This window comes from Triticum aestivum, chromosome 4D, assembly GCF_018294505.1.
Source record: "Triticum aestivum cultivar Chinese Spring chromosome 4D, IWGSC CS RefSeq v2.1, whole genome shotgun sequence".
NCBI lineage: Eukaryota > Viridiplantae > Streptophyta > Magnoliopsida > Poales > Poaceae > Triticum > Triticum aestivum.
Window position 1 is genome coordinate 285609105 of NC_057805.1, and position 7013 is coordinate 285616117.

A 7013-nucleotide genomic window follows, 5' to 3' on the forward strand; every position below is an offset into this window, starting at 1 on the left:
TCACTTATCTTCCAAGTCTTCCGCTGTTATCGTTTTTAGATGGCCTTAAGCCATATTTATCATACTTAATCTCTTTGGAGATATTCGATGTAATAAGTGTGTGATTGCTACACTGTTATAAATCCTCCATTTGTATTGTGCGTGTCAGCATTACTGATCCAGGGATGACACTGGTGCACAACAGCACAGACCATTTGAGGTCTGGTCGCTACAAAGGTGGTATCAGAGCACACGCTGACTGTAGGACACGACCACTAATCTTAAGCCCTAGAACACTTCTCTCTTCCCATTTTCTGACCCCTCTCCACTTTCTACTCTTTTAGGAATGGCGGATGCAAGGAGCAAGTTCATGCAACCAGATGAAGACACGCCTTTTGGTCGACACTTGAAGGAAGTCACAAAGTATTTGAACATAGGAATACCAAGCATCACCGGAACATACAACGCCACATTACCCGAAGAGGAGAGCTGGAAGATTCAAGTTCACATTCCAGGAAGGACATTTGTGCCAGTTACTGAACCCATAAGATTGGTTTTCGAAGCACCAACCTGGAGTTTAGGGAAGAGCATGGCTGCACACATCGCTATGGGACGCATTGGAGAAGTCTACCACCAGGAGCTTAAGGATACAATTTATCAGATTTGTGGACGCCGAGACGCGCAATGGGAGATGATCAGAACCAAGAGCAAAACCAACATATTCGTCCAGGAGCAAAACCAACATATTCGTCGCCAGGAGAACCAGATGTGCACGGACAAGGAAGAACTGAAGAAGGCATTGACGAAGATCAAGGAGCTGGAAGAAGAACTCAAGGCTACACGCGAGGATTATATGGAGGAAATCATCGCACTAGTAGGGAAGAATGTCGACCTGGAGAAGAAGATTGGAGTATTCATGGGAAACCCAGTGCCAAAAGCAAAAGATGACGAATGCACTTGCCCGGATAACTACATCATCATCGACGACACCGACTCGGAACCAAGTGAAGATGACTTTGTTGACGAAGCTGGAGCAGACATCATGGAGTCTTCAATGGATCAGAATTTCTAGTAGACCACCATATCAGTAGTAGTTTTCCCCCATTTAATAGTATAGTTCAAGCACTTTGTAACACTAGTTAGATCGATTGTTATGCCTTGTTTGAATTGATTGAGTGATATTGATTGAATTTGTCTCATGAGCATATGGGTAGTGTTTTCTCTCTAGACCTCATTCTATTCTTAACTCTCATCTTTTCTAACCTATCAGATGCCTCCGAGACGCGACACCGGATTTGTTTTCCCACCAGAGATCACCCAGTTGATTCAGCAACAGAATGCCCTGATGCAAGTGTTGGTACAGAACCAAGGCAACAACAAAAACAACCCACTGCCACCACCACCTGTTGATCACTTAGCCCGTTCCTTAAGGCTAAACCCGCCGGTGTTTTCCAGTAGCACCGAGCCGATTGTTGCAGATGATTGGCTCCGCAAAGTTGGAAGGGAGTTGACCACTGCAGGATGCACAGATGCGGAAAGAGTGCGTTTTGCCGCACATCAGCTTGATGGACCTGCAGCATCATGGTGGGAGAATTATACAGCCACGCACCCTATTGACACTGTCACATGGGACCAGTTTCAGCAAGCTTTCCGTACAGCTCATGTTTCAGCATGAGCTATGGCTATGAAGAAGCATGAGTTTCACAACCTATGCCAAGGAGGACGCACCGTAGGCCAGTATGTGGAGGAATTCAGTAAGTTAGCACGTTATGCACCAGACGACGTTGCTACAGATGCTGCCAAGCAGGAGAAATTTTTGGAAGGGCTGAATGATGAACTGAGTATGCAGTTGATGGTAGCAACCTTCAACAACTACCAGGAGCTGGTAGATAGAGCTCTCATGATTGAAGGAAAGCAACAGCAGATTGAAAATCGTAAGAGGAAGTATGGACAAGGGAAGTACAATTCTGGAGCTCAGCAGAAGCCACGATTTGCCCCGAAACCGGGAGGACAGTTTCAGCATACCCATGGAGGAGGTAGTTCGCACAACCATAATGGCTCCAAGAATGGTAATGGGAATGGAGGAACCAACGGACAGAACGGCACCAACCCATCTACCCCAGCCAAGAGGGATCTAAGTCATGTTACTTGTTTCAAGTGCCAAAAGACTGGACACTATGCAACTGATTGTCCTGAAGCCCAAAATGGAAATGGCAATGGAAGCTCTGGGAAGAAGCTGAACCCGTTCAAAAAAGGACATGTGAACCTCATGAGCGTGGAGGAGGTTGAAGCTCAGCCTGATGCAGTAATAGGTAAGTTTTTGGTTAAGTCATTTACTGCAACCATTCTTTTCGATACTGGTGCATCGCATCCATACATATCAAGGGGATTTGTGAATAAGTTTAAGCTGTCCACCCAAGTTCTCAAAACCCCTATGTTAGTAACCTCGCCAGGAGCAGAGTATATGGCCAGCCAAGGATGTTTTCAGATACCATTGGCCATTGGTAGGCATGTTTTCCCTTCAGACCTAATAGTTTTGGAGTCACAAGGTTTGGATGTGATTTTGGGAATGGATTGGCTATCGTTGTATGGAGGAAACATCGATTGTGCCAGCAAGACGATTTTGCTTACCACCCCGGAAGGAAAAAGGATCAAGTATGTATCCCGGCATATGCCGAAGAGGACTCAAGTGAATTCCTTATCAGGAGTTGTACAGGAGGAAGTACCAGTGGTGAAGGATTATCCGGATGTATTTCCAGAAGAGTTGCCAGGCATGCCACCAGATAGAGACATTGAGTTCTTGATTGAACTTTTGCCAGGCACCGGGCCAATATCTAAGAGACCGTACAGGATGCCCGCAAAAGATTTGGAGGAAATTAAGAAGCAGATCAAGGAGTTATTGGATAAAGGCTATATTCGCCCAAGTTCGTCACCTTGGGGATCACCAGTACTTCTAGTGGAAAAGAAAGATGGATCGCTGAGGATGGTTGTTGATTACCGCGGATTGAACGAAGTGACCATCAAAAACAAGTACCCACTGCCGATGATCAATGATTTGTTTGACCGCCTACAAGGAGCTAAAGTATTTTCCAAGATTGATCTACGATCAGGATACCATCAGTTAAAGATTCGAGAGCAGGATATACCTAAGACGGCTTTTACCACCAGATATGGATTGTATGAGTATACCGTTATGTCATTTGGTCTGACTAACGCACCTGCCTATTTCATGAACCTGATGAACAAGGTGTTTATGGAGTTTTTGGATAAGTTCGTCGTGGTGTTCATTGATGATATTTTAGTCTTTTCCAAGAATGAGGAAGAGCATGAGGAGCATTTACGATTGGTACTTGAGAAGCTCAGAGAACATCAGTTATATGCCAAGTTCAGCAAATGTGAATTTTGGCTGAAGGAAGTTGGATTCCTTGGACATGTTATTTCTAGAGAAGGAATAGCAGTAGACCCTGCCAAGGTTGACACAGTGACAAGTTGGGAATCACCCACGACAGTTGGAGAAATCCGGAGTTTTCTTGGACTTGCAGGATACTACCGGAGATTCATCGAGAATTTCTCGAAGATTGCTAAACCCATGACTGAGCTATTGAAGAAGGACACCAAATTCAATTGGACTGAGGAATGTGAAGCTAGTTTCCAAGAGTTGAAGAAACGATTGGTTACATCACCAGTGTTGATTCTGCCAGATCAACGCAAGGATTATGAAGTTTATTGCGACGCTTCTCGTCGAGGACTTGGAGCAGTGCTTATGCAGGAAGGAAGAGTTGTGTCATATGCTTCACGACAACTTAAACCCCATGAGAAGAATTATGCTACGCATGATTTGGAGTTAGCAGCCGTGGTGCATGCATTGAAGACATGGAGACATTTTCTCATCGGAAACCATTGTGAGGTGTACATGGATCACAAGAGTTTGAAGTATATTTTCACGCAGAAGGAGTTAAATCTCAGACAGAGGAGATGGTTGGAGCTCATTAAGGATTATGATATGAGATTGCATTATCACCCAGGAAAGGCTAACGTAGTAGCAGACGCGTTGAGCCGCAAGAGTCATGTCAACACCCTCATGACAGGAGAGTTACCTCAGGAGTTAGCCGAGGACCTTCGCGAGCTATGTTTGGAGATAGTCCCAAGAGGCTATTTAGCGACATTGGAGATTCAGTCTACCTTGATGGAAAGGATCAGAGAAGCTCAGAAGACAGACAAAGGATATTGAAGAGATAGAGGAGAAGATGAGCAAAGGAAAAGCCAAGGGATTTCGTGAGGATGAGCACGATACCTTATGGTTTGAGGACCGCGTATATGTGCCAAATGATCCGGAGATCAGGAAGTTGATTTTGCAAGAAGCCCATGATTCACCGTACTCGATTCACCCAGGGAATACCAAGATGTATTTGGATCTGAAGAATACTTTCTGGTGGACCAGAATGAAGAAGGATATTGCAGAGTACGTAGCAGTTTGTGATGTATGTCAGAGAGTGAAGGCAGAGCATCAGAAGCCAGCAGGATTGCTACAACCATTGCCGATACCCGAATGGAAGTGGGATAAAATAGGCATGGATTTTATCACGGGATTACCCAGGACTCGTTCAGGCTATGACTCAATATGGGTTGTAGTCGACCGTTTGACGAAAGTGGCTCATTTCATTCCAGTGAAGACCACTTACACCAGTGCTAAGTTGGCAAAGATATACATGACCAGGATCGTATGTTTGCATGGAGTTCCGAGGACCATTGTATCAGATAGAGGAACCCAATTTACCTCGAAGTTTTGGAAGCAGTTACATGAAACATTGGGAACCAGGCTGGAATTTAGTACAGCTTTTCACCCACAGACAGATGGACAGACCGAGAGAGTCAACCAGATTTTGGAGGACATGTTGAGAGCTTGTGCACTAGATTATGGATCTAGTTGGGACGACAACTTGCCATATGTGGAGTTCTCTTATAACAACAGTTATCAGACCAGTTTGAAGATGGCCTCTTTTGAAGCCGTGTACGGAAGGAGGTGTAGAACACTGTTGTTATGGGACGAAGTTGGAGACCGTCAGTTGTTTGGACCAGATTTGATTAAGGAGTCTGAACAGAAAGTGAGGTTGATTCGTGATAGGCTCAAGGTAGCCCAGTCTAGGCAGAAGAGTTATGCTGATTCTAAACGAAAGGAGACAGTCCACGAAGTCGGAGACAGAGTGTATCTTCGAGTATCACCACTTCGAGGAGTGAAGCGCTTTGGAGTTAAGGGAAAGTTAGCGCCCCGTTTTATCGGACCATACAGAGTTTTGGAACGTATGGGAGAGGTTGCCTACAAGCTGGAATTGCCCAAAGGATTGTCTGGAGTTCATGATGTATTTCACGTTTCCCAGTTGAAGAAGTGCCACGCAGAGATGGCTGAGCTACCACTGAGAGATACTGTGCCGTTGGAAGCAATTCAGCTGGAAAGTGATTTGACTTATAAGGAGAAACCAATTAAGATTCTTGAGTATGCCAGCCGAGTTACCCGCAGTAAGGTTATCAAGTTTTGCAAAGTCCAGTGGAGTCACCACACGGAAGATGAAGCCACCTGGGAGCGAGAGGAAGATCTACGGAAGGACCACTCCCACCTGTTTTCTAGCCAACCCGAATCTCGAGGGCGAGATTCATCTTAAGGGGGGTAGGTTTGTAACATCCCAAATTTTCAATTTGGTATGTTATACATAGATCATCATTGCATATCATGTTTTATTGCATTTTGACAAATCCTCGATAAATCCTAAGCAACTCAAAGACCCTCGGAGAGAGTTGGGGATTTTCTCGAATTTTCATATTTGATTTCCATCAAACAATAAAACGAGGATTTTGGTTTTAATTATTTTCTCTCCGGAAAAATATTTCATTTAAAAATAAATGAGAGGAGAAAATATGACTTCTCCAAAACAATTGAAATACTGGAGGAAAGATGTTAAAATCATTTATTGGATTTTATTCGGATTTTATTTGCAATTTTAATTGCATTAAAAATATTGCATGTTTTCAAAAAAATTATTTTTGTGTCAAAACAATGTTCACCCTATTCTAGATTTTCTAACTAGACGGGGAAAATTTATTTTATCTTTTTTGGACATTTATTTATTTTTCTATGAATTTTTCCGTGGAACATTAAAAAAAACTGCGCCGCCCGGCCGGGCCGAAGCCCAGCCGAGGCCCAGCCGCCCGCACCGTCTCCTTCCCTAGCACGACGCCGCCGCCGCCCGAGTCCGTGGCCAGCACGGGAGCCGCCGGCCACCCCCTCCTCCAAGCCACCGCACCCCCCCTCTCATAAATAGCCGCCGCCCCCCCTCTTCTCTCACCCCGCCGCCGACCGCACCTGCCCCGCCCTGAGCCGCCGGAGCTGGAGCCCCGACGCCCGAAGGCCGCCGCCGTTCGCCGCCCCCTCGCCGCCCCCTCGCCACCCCCGAGCACCCCCGCACCCGCGCACCCCGCCGCCCTCGCCGGAGCAGCCGGAGCCCCGCCGGAGTTCCGCCCCCGACGAGGTATACCTCGCCGTTCGTCGCCGGTTTTGTTTAAAAAAAACCATTCGTTCAAAAAAAAACCTAGATCGGTTTTGTTTTCGGTTTTGTTATTTTGTGAACGTTCACCGACTCGTTCGTTTTAACGAACGCGTTCGTCAGATTTTCTCTGTTAAACGAACGTCCGTTCTTTAACCGTTCGTCCGTTTTTCTTTTTCGTCGGATTTTTCCGCGATTATCTCAGATCTCGATTTCTGATCGAATCTTCGTTTTTGTTTAACTTTTCGCTCGTTTATCGGAATCAGGCGATTCAACCGCCTAGAGTTTCGTCTCGAAATTCTCTTTCCGTTTAACCAACTCAAACAAGTTTTTGCTACTGTAAAATTTGACCTAGATCCAGATTAGTAAATGAAGCTTGTTTTTTTCGCAGTTTGACTTTCGTTGCTTCGTTCGAGTTGATTCTTTTTGCAAACCGGAGTTCTTAAGTTGAACTTTCTGGTTGGATCTTTCATTCGAGTTTTACCTGTGCATTAG